The sequence below is a fragment of the Dermacentor silvarum genome, chromosome 2 (genome assembly GCF_013339745.2).
Source record: "Dermacentor silvarum isolate Dsil-2018 chromosome 2, BIME_Dsil_1.4, whole genome shotgun sequence".
NCBI classification, from domain to species: domain Eukaryota; kingdom Metazoa; phylum Arthropoda; class Arachnida; order Ixodida; family Ixodidae; genus Dermacentor; species Dermacentor silvarum.
In genome coordinates, this window is record NC_051155.1 from 101,634,952 (window position 1) to 101,646,463 (window position 11,512).

Consider the following 11,512-nt stretch of genomic DNA (forward strand, 5'->3'; position numbering starts at 1 on the left):
TCATATATAGGCACAGCAAAAGCACCGTGAACGCAACTGCCGTCAGATATTTTCAGTGCTCTGAAGCGAAATCAGAGAAACCTGTCGATTGCGAGTAACCTTAAGCAGCGTTAGGCTTAACATAATCCACGGTAATACTGCGTGCAACGCATTGTTCCAGCACTTTAACCCTGAACATCCAGAGCTTTAGTGAACTGTCTATGAAGCACTGTTTCAGCGTGGTTGGGCTCTGGCATGTGCACTAGGATAAAGCAGGCCGTTGGGAGGACGAGCTCACCGGCGAATCATGCGCACGCGGGTTGCGACACACCTGTTATCTATAGCGTTATCCTATATATGTGTTAACTTGACCTCGAAAGCTAGATAAGGAGTCGTTGCTTTTTTCGGTTGTGTATTAGCCGTCCTACATACACGCATATCTACGGTTCTGCTTAAGGCTCTATAGTTTAGGTATTCATTTGCCTTTGGCGACAACCCTAGGTGCGAGACACATGCAGCTGTGACGAGACATTCGCAAACCTTCTCTGTGTCTGCCCGCGCTATAATGTCGAGAGGCAAGTGATGTGCGTAGTGCTTGTTAGACTGAACAATCGTGCACTACGCTAGAAAGTTCTAGGCTGCTGCTCTCAAGTGAGCTCCACGCAGGAGGCACTATTTCCGCTGCTGAAGTTCCCGATATCTGCAGGTCCATACGTGTAATATAGGACTTGAGAAAACTGTCGGCACTGAATTGTGTGCGCCGTCTACTTCGCTTGCGCTTCTCTCTTTCTCTCGCCTCACCCCTTAGCCCCAAGCAGGGTAGCCAACGAGGATTTTACCAAAGGTTAACCCCGATGCATCTCTATGCATCCTTTATCTGTTTATTGATAAAATTCACAGTGAACAATGCACGTTTTGGCCGAACTACACTCGCACGCTGCCTGCCGAGCAGTACACACCATTCACACCAAGAGCCCAGTAGTGAACACAAAGCTCAGGGGCTATTTTTCCGTCCATTTCTATCACGACGTTAAAGCACACCGAAAGTTCGTCCGCCAGCTGAAGTATCAAAGTAGCTCACTGATCTAGGAACTCGAACTTGTGGACCGATTGCAATGAAGGTATGACGCGCGATTCATGTACGGAATTTTATTCAATTCGCTTGTTCAGGGCTATTTGGAACAGCATCATGGATCATCAGTAGCGTCTGCCAGATGCCTATCGTCTGTTAAAAAAGCAGGATATCTGTCAGAAGATAAGCCTGTGGCAAGCGAAGCGTGATAACTCCAACTGGGTAGGTTCCTGCCATGGACACCTTGTTCAATACTTAAAATCCACCTGGTCGCTTAAATTTAACCACTACAATGGTCTTCAAACGTCACAGGGCACGCCACTTGAACACATGTACACTCCTGAAGGCACCAGAGTGGACTAGATCACACGAAGTGTATGCATATCGCTTACCATGCAGGTGTGCCTGAATAGAACACATCCAACAAAGTTGCCATCCCAGCATCTCTGAGACGACAAAGATAAATTGCGACCCTCACTAGAACATTCGTATACACTATGGCACGAAAGGTACGAAATGACGACGCAGCATGTGACGGCTTAGAAATGTTTCAACACCGTCTTTACCACACAGTATCCGTCTCCACTTGAAGGTATGCAATCCACTGATCATGCACTGAGACGCAGATGCCAGAGCTCGCTGCACACAGCAAACGCGACTTTTTCACTAAGGCTTCGAAAAAAAAAAAAAGCTACAGGTGGACGCCGAGACACTCCACTGACCACTGCGGCTGTCCGGCTTGTCCACGGCACACGCACCCTTGATTCCGTAACTCCTTTCGGCCCAACCAAAGACAGCCAGACCAGGGCTTGGAAGGCTGCCTTCACGATCCTCTGAGACACTGGGGGTCCGCCGGCCGTCCCGAAGACTTGGGACTTTTTTCGGTCGGGCCGCTCGACCGACCGAGTGGCTGCGCTCTCGCGCGCATTCTGAAGCGTGGACGGTGGCGGCGGGATTGTGGCGCCCTTTTGTAGAGAGCCCTGGCCATTCAGCCAGGTATACAAAGGCCAGGGGCTCTAGGCACTAGAGAAGGAGGGGGGGCCGCTTCCCTCCTGCATGGCGACATTCATTCGGCCACCACAAAAGGCAGCCGCTCTCACCAGTCGCGCGCCGGCGCGCGGCAAAAAGCCGCCGTCGTCGTCCACCTACCTCCCCCCGCCGTCGAGAGAAATATAGAAAAGAGAGAGAACCCTAGCTTGGCTAGCTGGTGGCGGCGGCACATGCATGCTTCTTCAGCGGGACCGACGCTCGGGACCATCGCATGCTGCCGGGCCGGGGGCCGAAACAGCCCCCCCCCCCCCCTCACCTCCCTTGCAGCCAGATCCACGAGTTTCTATTCTTCTTCGGCTTCAATGCGCTCCATACACAGGCAGAGGCGTATATGTACGGCTCGAGCCTCGGCGACGGCACAAAACGCCATTTCCTTTGAATCAAAACTATTCACGGCGCGGCGGCAGAATGCTCGGCGTGGTCACGTTCTCCGTACGGCCTGTTATTTGCGAGAGGCCTCCTCCTACCTCCGCTGCTTCTTCCTTTTGACCGGCAGGCTCCATTTTTGTAACCGCTCGCGGCGAAAGTGCCAATGCATGACACAACAGAAGGAGGACCTGAGCGGTGGCCTCCCTTCCCCGCGCGCCAATTTCTTTTCACCTCGCGCTCGGCTTTTCAATGCTCACTCGGAGTCTCCCAAGAGCCGCCCTTCACTTGAAAAGCGACTAATTTGCGCGTCATGTTCTTTGCTGTGTGGGGTATACGAATACTCCGCCAGGAAAGCCTGCTGAATGGCACCAGGCCCGTGCGCGAACAAATGCTCCTCGTACAGAGTGCAGCGTCCAAATGGTGCGTGCGGGAGAAACAAGGTTGAATGAGTACGGCAGTAACACGCGTACCCAACCTAGCTACGTGGCGGCAGACCTCAGCCATCGAAGGTGGTGCCGATGAATACTACAGGTTTGCAGGGGGCAAAGGGATGCCGATGTTGACCGTGGTCAAGTAAGTGATGAGCGGAGCATCGGTGTACTGCGCGCGACGAACCGGACATGTACGTATATATAGTTATATAGCTCGCCGTTTGTGCGCTAAAATATGGTCTCTCTCATCTTAGTTTCTCTTCTCCTCATCTTTTCTACGCGTTCACTTTCCTCCATTAGCCAATAGGACAATAGGTAGCTAATAGGACAATGAGCTGACGATTTCACCGTCCGCTCATTTCTGTAAATTAAGTTCATTCCTCCTTTCATCTTGAGACTATCTCTCTCTCCCTCTGTAGTTCGGCATTAAGTCCTGGCTCGCTTTGGGGGCAAAACAAGAACGAACAGCGAAAAAGCAGCTGTTAGATTGATTGTATCAGATTGATTGTGTTGTTAGATTGATTGCAAGTAGGAGTCATGCTTACAGGAGACAGAGAGCCGTCGACATTGCGCAAACGTTTGGTATAAATTTACGTGTACGGTTAATTAGTTTTTAAAGAAAAAGCCTCTCAATACTATATGGAGTATACACGAGGGCTCGGCGACTGCTTCAGAGGCGCGTCTATAGTGCTTTTGAACTTTTGACCAAGACTTATCATCAGTTTTCTTGTCTCTGTATCTCTCTCTACTTAATTTCATATCTCCTTTTATGAACTTTATTTTGCTATACTCCCTATATTTCCCTCTCATTTTCCTCTCCTCCTTCAAGGGACAATGGTATCCGTAAAGGAAAAAAAGGGGAAAAAAGGTGGCTATTATAGAGCGCACACGTGGGCCTTCAGAGCGTGCTCGCCGATGCCTATTCCCACTGATCCATAGTATATGAATATCCACTGTGATTCAGTGCTTGCCTAAATGCACTGTTAGGCAAGCGCCATGGGCAAGTTCTGTCAGCTGTACGTACCAACGTGGTACCAGAGTATGGAACCCCCCTTGTAAAGTTTGATTTCGTTAGGTATTTTCAATAGCATAGCAGCTTTAGCGTAAAATTAGCGTAAACAAGGATTAAGATACGTAGAAGTCCTTGTGGAACCTAGTCAACAATGTCCCAGTGTAGCCAAATATATATCGCATGCAGAGCGTGATCACTAAATGTATAGTTCAAAAGCGGCAAACTTATAATATATATGCTGTACGAAAACTGTTTTATTTTTCCAAACACCAGGAAATCAGTGTCACACGCAGTATTAGTCATATTTCCATGCCTTAGTTCTGGCGCGCTATAGGTAGCCATAAAGGCTGATCACATAAGCCTTCCTTATCGTTGAGAAGTTCGTAGCACCGAAGTTGAAGTGCCCTTCAAAATATGTGTCATCACATTCAATACACTTACTGGAGGAAATTAACCGAATGTTGCCGCATGGTTTCGCATAGATGTTGTGGCATAGATGTCTCATGGCTTCTGCAATAGCAGAAACCATGCGACATCTATACCAGGAAGATGGGAGAGGAGAAAAGAGTGACGTCAGTGATGTTAACCAGAAAAGCGTCTGGTTGGCTACCCTACGCTGCGGAAGGGAACAGGGAATAAAAGGAAGAGAGAGAGAGGGGAAGGTTGTGAATGTGTGCACCTGCGTGGACAGCACCATGCAAGCATGCAGTCAAAGGTGCTCACTCAAGTCAGTCGTTATCAAAGAGCAGAAAAGAGTCTTTACTGCGTGCGGGTCCGACGGTCGGTAAATACGCTGTTCCATGCAGTGCAATGCCTGTACGGACAGTGGATGGTCGTTGCCGAAATAGTTGCCGCAATGCATTGGACATTGACTGTTTTCGCATATCGAGGACGGTGGAGGAAAATCAGGGAGAGCGCTCGTCCGATTTGCTATCCTAGACTCGGCCAGAGGGGAACTAAATGGGTGAAAAGAGAGAAAGAAGTGAAGACAGAGGGCATAGTTGCGTGCATGCATGTGAAGGAACTCACCAAGTCTATAAACTCTCGCATGGCACCCAGTCGTCTTGAGGTACTGTATAGCAAGCCCCCTTTGCTTTCTGCGTCAGCGACGAGCACGGCCGTGGTCTAAGGATATTCGCTTCCATAAATGGTTTCCAGTGCAGCGGGTTATATGCTGTCCCCAGAGGTTCACCCTCGACGTCATGGTGGGGAACGAATGCACAAAATGTGTTCGACAGCTTCTTCACTTCAGCAAGAGTCGCGCATTACAATGTCACCCATTACAACGAGGAACAAGGAAATACGCCTTTCAAATGTCAGCGCCAGTCAGAGGCGGCACAATAATGTCGCATCAAAGCGGGAAGCTTGACAGCTCGAGATTTCAAAACATAACGGCGTCCATCAAAGCGCATATGCCACCCACTTCGAATCTACCGAATCGCCGTCCTGCAATGTGCGGCGATTCATTGCCAACTGATGCTTGTTTTACAGCGAAGCGGTTAGCCTCTAGTTAGTCGGGGTTTTTCGCGGCCGCGTGCGCGGCTCACAAAAAAAAAATCATGAGCCATTCCACTGTGTGAAGGTGCATGACCAGCGAAGCTGCTTAGCACACGACACAGACATGATACAGAATTTTGAACAATGGTACGAACACACATTTAATTGTCTTGATATGTGGCCATTATTTGTCTTGATAGGTGGATAATAGGTTAATTGCGGCCCGCCGGCGGCGATTACCCTGTCGCATCTGTTCTCGCCGTCGATCTGCATAGGCGCGTTGATCATCGGGAGTCCGGACAGTACGCGGCCTCCCCATCACGACGACAGAAGAGAAGTGAAATTCAAAATTGAGAGCGGCAACTTGTCTTTCTGGTTTGTTTATATACCGCCACCACAGAAGAGCGGAAAGAAAGGAAACTAGATCCGCAAGCGCTTGGAACGTCGACAAAGAGAGGGCAGTCCGGACGTAGACATGGCCGAATCGGGTCGCACAGCGGCAAATCTTTCAGGTACCTTGATTATTTACCTGGGAGTCAACTGATATTGAAAATGGTGCCTGTTAATTAATCTACTCAAAATGCACATCCGGGGCACGCGGACGAGCCACCGGTGGAAGAAGACGACGAACGCGCGAGCATTGGCACAAGCGCGTTCGGGCGGGACCTGAGTTTTTGCTTAGACAAATGGAAAATCCACGGTACCCCAGCCATAAACATAGCTGTAAAAAAAACTAATGTTTTTATAGGCAGAAACCTGTGGCGATCCCCGTATACAGACGACCACGGCGGAGCGGCATTAGCGTGCTGCCAGTGTGCAAGACTGACTGAGCATTATTCGTCGTAGCCATCATCACCATCATAATCATCGTAATCATCATCATAATCAATATTTTCACTTCCTCTCCTTCTCTGCATCACTGTCCTGCATAAAGATGACAGACGACCACAGCGGGCGGTTAGACAAAGAGATAAAGCGTTCTACGAATTTAAAGGATCGTGGATGCTGATCTTCCTCGTAAACTGGCGCATGGTGGTCCGTGACTAACAGCATCACTTCGAAAATCTAAGCGAACGCTTACTCTACCGTTTACAGGTGAAACGGCCTGCCCACTTTCAGAAAAGTCGGCATGTGACGAGTAACTGAAACCTAGGCAGCTTGGCAAGTTCACATGTTGATCAACATCTGAAAACGACGAACACGAATAAGGCAGCGACTACAGACAAGGGATTCTGTTAACCAATTACCCTTATATACGCGTAGTACTAAGTAGGGCTGTGGAAGTGTTTGAAGCTTCGAATACGAATTGAGATTCTTCCTTTGCGAATCAAGGTATTCGCAAGAATTTAATATTACATTTGTTCTAGTATTTGGCTATGGTCAAATATACGCGACTACACTGATTGAACGATGTCCCCATGAAAACGGCAGAGTTAAACCCAATCTACCACCTTAAAGCCCATGATACGCGAGAGAGAGAGAAATACGTTTATTAAATCATAAAAAATATAAAATTGTACATGTATGAAAAGGCAACCCCAGTGGTTTTTCCGGTGAGGTGCCTAGATTAAGTTAAAAGAGAGAGAAAGTGCCTCTACAGTCATGGTTTCGCTTCTTATAAGGTAGGTGAGCAAGCTGCCATATATAGCTTTGCGGTGTTGAGAGGTCCCTCTAGGAAGGATCCAGTCATTGAGTGTGGCGACTGAGCTCTGCAGCCCAGCAAGGCAGATTCTTCGCAGTGATGACAGGCCAGGACATGTCCATAGCAAGTTGTGTGCTGTGGCTGGCGCACCCGTGGTGCAAGTTCCGCAGGCGGGGTCAAGCGACTTGTCAATGTATTGGGCTTTGAACGCAGGCGTGACTGCCGTGCCGGTGCGTAGACGGCGGAGTGCCACGCGTTCCCGGCGTGGAAGCCCAGGAGGGAGGGGGTCATAGCCTTCGGGCAGAAGCGCTTGTAGAGCAAGCTTTCTATGCTGTCGGAGCTGCAGGTGAGCATCGACAGCGTCGACATCTTCTGTCGATCGAGCTGTGACGGAAACGGGGCAAGGAGAATGGGGGGTGGGTAAATTTGCTCCCCGCGCAAGCGCGTCCGCTCGCTCCTTCCCTCCTGCGCCCATATGACTCGGTGTCCAATAAATGTGCAGCTCAGTTCCCTTGTGCCGCAGAAGTGTTGCTTCTTCGTAGATGGCGGTTGCCAGAGGGTGTGCGTCAATCTTGTTAAGTTCGCGTATGGCGTCTTGCGAATCCGTGTAAATGTGTAGAGGGCGGTGATGCTCGAGGCGGCCATATCTGGCTGCCTGAGCAACCTCTAGAATCGCTTGTAGTTCTGCACCGGTCGTACTTAATTGTGTGCTATGAGTAGTTGCTGTTTTGCTGCCGTCGCTGTTCGTCCAGGCAGTACTGACGTGGTTATGTGAAACAGCAGCATTTGTGTAAATGCATTGAACTGTACTGTCGTTGAGGATGGCTCTGCGGTGATGGTAACGCCTCCGACGTATTTCATTTGCTCCCACGTTGGTTGGAAGGGGGTGAACAATGGCCGACATCACGGGCAGCCACGGTGCCGAAGGTGTCGGGAGAAGAGGAGCTTGTGGGTTCCGACCGACCTGGGCGAGTATTCTTCGGCCTGAAGACGTAATGGCTAGCCTCAGCACCCGGGCACATCTTGCGTCTTCCCCTAGTTCTTTATGCGTGTTAATTTATGCCTCTGAATAAAGCACATGGGTTGGAGTATGCTTTGGCAAACCATACGCTATACGTATACTTTGACGATGAGCTGCTTCGAGGCGACGACGCATCGTTACCGTGGTTCGTGTGTAAGGGAAGCCGTACAGAATTCTCCATGTGATGAGATTTTTCGTCATTATAACGAGGGTGTCTTCTCGGAGGCCGCACTTACGACTGGTTAGTCTTCGGATTAGCCCTTATGTTGCTCGGCAGCGGCTCAGTGTCTGCTGAAGCCACGCCGCGTGGTTTCCTGTGTCCGATATAGTGAGTCCAAGAATTCTGAGGTCCTGTACTTTTTCGATCGGGCTTCCTTGTATTGGCGGCACATTCATTAAGGCTACTGCTTCTTCCCTCATATTCTTTGGACTAAGCACAATATACTGTGATTTTGACGGGGAAGGAGAGAGTCTGAGTGCCGAAAGATCACACTGTATTGTATCTAGAGCTGCTTGGATGGCATCTTGCTGCTCACCAAGTGACCCTCCCGTGGTCCATACTGTGATGTCGTCTGAGTATATTCAGTGATGCAACCTGTCTATCTTTGCGAGGTGATACGGGAGACGGTGCATGGCTATGTTAAACAGTACAGGGGATAAAACTGAGCCTTGCGGAAGGCCATGTGTGATGTAATGAAGCGGCGAGAATCGATCTCCTATCTTGACTCGAAGAGTGCGGTTTGTCAATAGTGACGTGATGTATGTCACTATGCGATCTTCTAGTCCTACTGCGTGCATTTCTTGCAACATAGCATCTACTCCTACGTTGTCAAACGCCTTATGTATATCAACGGTGGCTAGTATTCGAGGATCAGAGGTTAGATCGTCATGTATCATAAGGAGGCTGTCTTGCGCCGACAAGCGAACACGGAAGCCTGTTTGTGTGTGATGGAGCTCTCGTTCAACTTCGAGGAACCAATGAAGTCTTTCGGCCAACATTTTTTCCATGACTTTGCCCAAATGTGATGTTAAGGAAATAGGCCGAAGGTTCGTTGCTATCGTAGCTGGCTTGCCTGGTTTGGGGATAGGAATGCCCAGGGAATCCTTCCACCCTTCCGCTACAATTCCGGTTTCCCATACTTCATTAATAAGGTCGAGGAGGTCTGACATTCCTTCATCTGGGAGATTGCGGAGAGTCGTATATGTCAAACCGTCAGGTCCAGGTGAACTTCTGCAATTCACTTTCATGAGTGCGTACCGTAGTTCGGCAATAGTGAATGGATGATCAAGCCAATGCGTTGCATCGGTATTCTGCTGGGCCTCTACAGTTGATCCGTTGACTGTTGCAGTCTAAACGGCGAGAGGGAAAAACTGGGTAACGAGTTGAGTGGCGAGATCTTGCTCTGATAGCCCCTGTTTGAGGGCAATGCTGCGCGCGGGCTGTTTTGCTTGGGCGGGTTGATCAAGCATAGAAGCCAGGTGCCATAAACGAGAAGGATTAGTACGCGAATTGGTGTACCCCTTGACACCTAATTTGCTCGCTGACAAGCAGCCCGGTTTAACGGACTTCCGATGAGCATTATACGTAAGTTGAAGTATAACTTTCTTTTTATAGTGATCAGCTGTCAAACCGCACTTAGCGACGGAGATGCCGTGTCTGCCTCGCAGCAACAAATAATGACCATCGTATCGACGAGAATTCAATAAAGTAGAATAGAAATCTGCATTAAAAAAGAATGTGCCGCAACCGGCGTCGAATATAAAAAAACATCTCTTTTTTTTTTTAAAGCACCCAGGTCTTAGGGCGCAAAGTAAAGCTCACCCTTGGTAGTGTTTACACCTGCAGCGGTTGCTTCAAAAAGCACGTGGATATTTTGTAAACAGAATTTTTCGATCTGAGCAGGCTCTCAAAAAGAGAGATCCCCCCTCCAGCAATGCTGAGATGTGCAGGGCGATGCCGATTGCCCGACTCGCAAACTGTGAAAGCCACCCACCGTTATGTTTTCACATGAGTGAGTGCAACTGTTAACAACATGCATTTTGACCTTTTCAACCACTTTTGAATATATTGTTACGCGAACGAAGGATTAAGTACAGGAGACTATTTACAAGTATATTTACAAAAAATAGCTGCAGCGCTGGCCAGATCAGCCGATAGCTCGAGAGCCCAGAGCAGTTCGTCTTCTTCGTCTAGGCGCCCGCGCGCATCGTCCAGAAGAAACACGCAATATGCAAGTAGCAATATAAAGCTGGTACAATAAGTTTACGTTGTTGTACAGACCTTTCTTTTTTACAGTTGTACCGTGTTTTTTTTTTCATGTACATGCCTACGTCATCGCTGACTGGCCCCCGGCGTCGTTATTCTGTCGATAGACGAGCCAAGCCAACTCATCGAAAACGAAGGCGAAGGCAGCGCCACCTTTCTACTCACTGCAAACGAAGGCTTATCTGCACATTGTAAGTTAGCAAAAACTTATAAACAGGAAAGAGTGTAGGGCATTTCAATACTAATAATAAGACCAGGAAATGATTGCACTAGTTGAAGGTCACGTCACTTATGCATTGTCATGTGTCTGCCGCGTGGGGCGCCAAATGTCATTTTTCGCGACTTTTATAGTGAAGAACTAAAAATATGAATCCGCGTTTAACGACAAAACCAGGGCTCGTTTCAGCCAACATGATAGACAATCTTTCTATCAGCGGAATTATATCTCGATTCATGTTCTGAGCGGTTGTTAGTCCCTTTAAATGTGCATGAAGAACAATCCAATAAAAAAAAAGACCAATTGTATGTGACATCTTAACAATGCAGTGGAAACGCTGGACAACTCGAAGAGATATTTTATAGATGTGCTAATCAATTACGTTCGTTCATTTCTGTGACGTCACGGCGAACTCGCGGAGGCAAAGTACCTTGAATGTGCGCAACTTTAGATGGCAAGTGTACACATATCTATAGTGCGGTTTTGTGGACGAAGCTTGTACTAAATTCTCATGGTGTCACCGAATACATGAATAATTAAGGCAGCTCTCAGCACATGCATTCCAAGGTCAGGGAGTAATGCAGGAATAGAATGTGTTGCAGATATGCTGAATCATCCCGAAGCACTACGACGTTCTTTCGGAAATCTACAGCGGCAATCTGCAGCGTGCATGCATGACGGTGCACGGAGAACGGGGCTAGACATTCTTACATGTTTTACGCCAACACAAAATCGACGAAGCGAGAAACAGTAACAGCAGTAACGGCTCCCCAGATCCTGTTGGCGGCGCGCCATTTTCCCAGAGTACCAGGACCATATCGCGCGCTGTTACGGGCATTATTAAACTGCATGCCCAAGATGAGAGAGCAACCGACACTGCTCTCACGCTGAGCTATGTTCTGCGCACGTTCACGTACGTCAGCGTGTGGTCGCACTTATACCATGTAGCATATTTT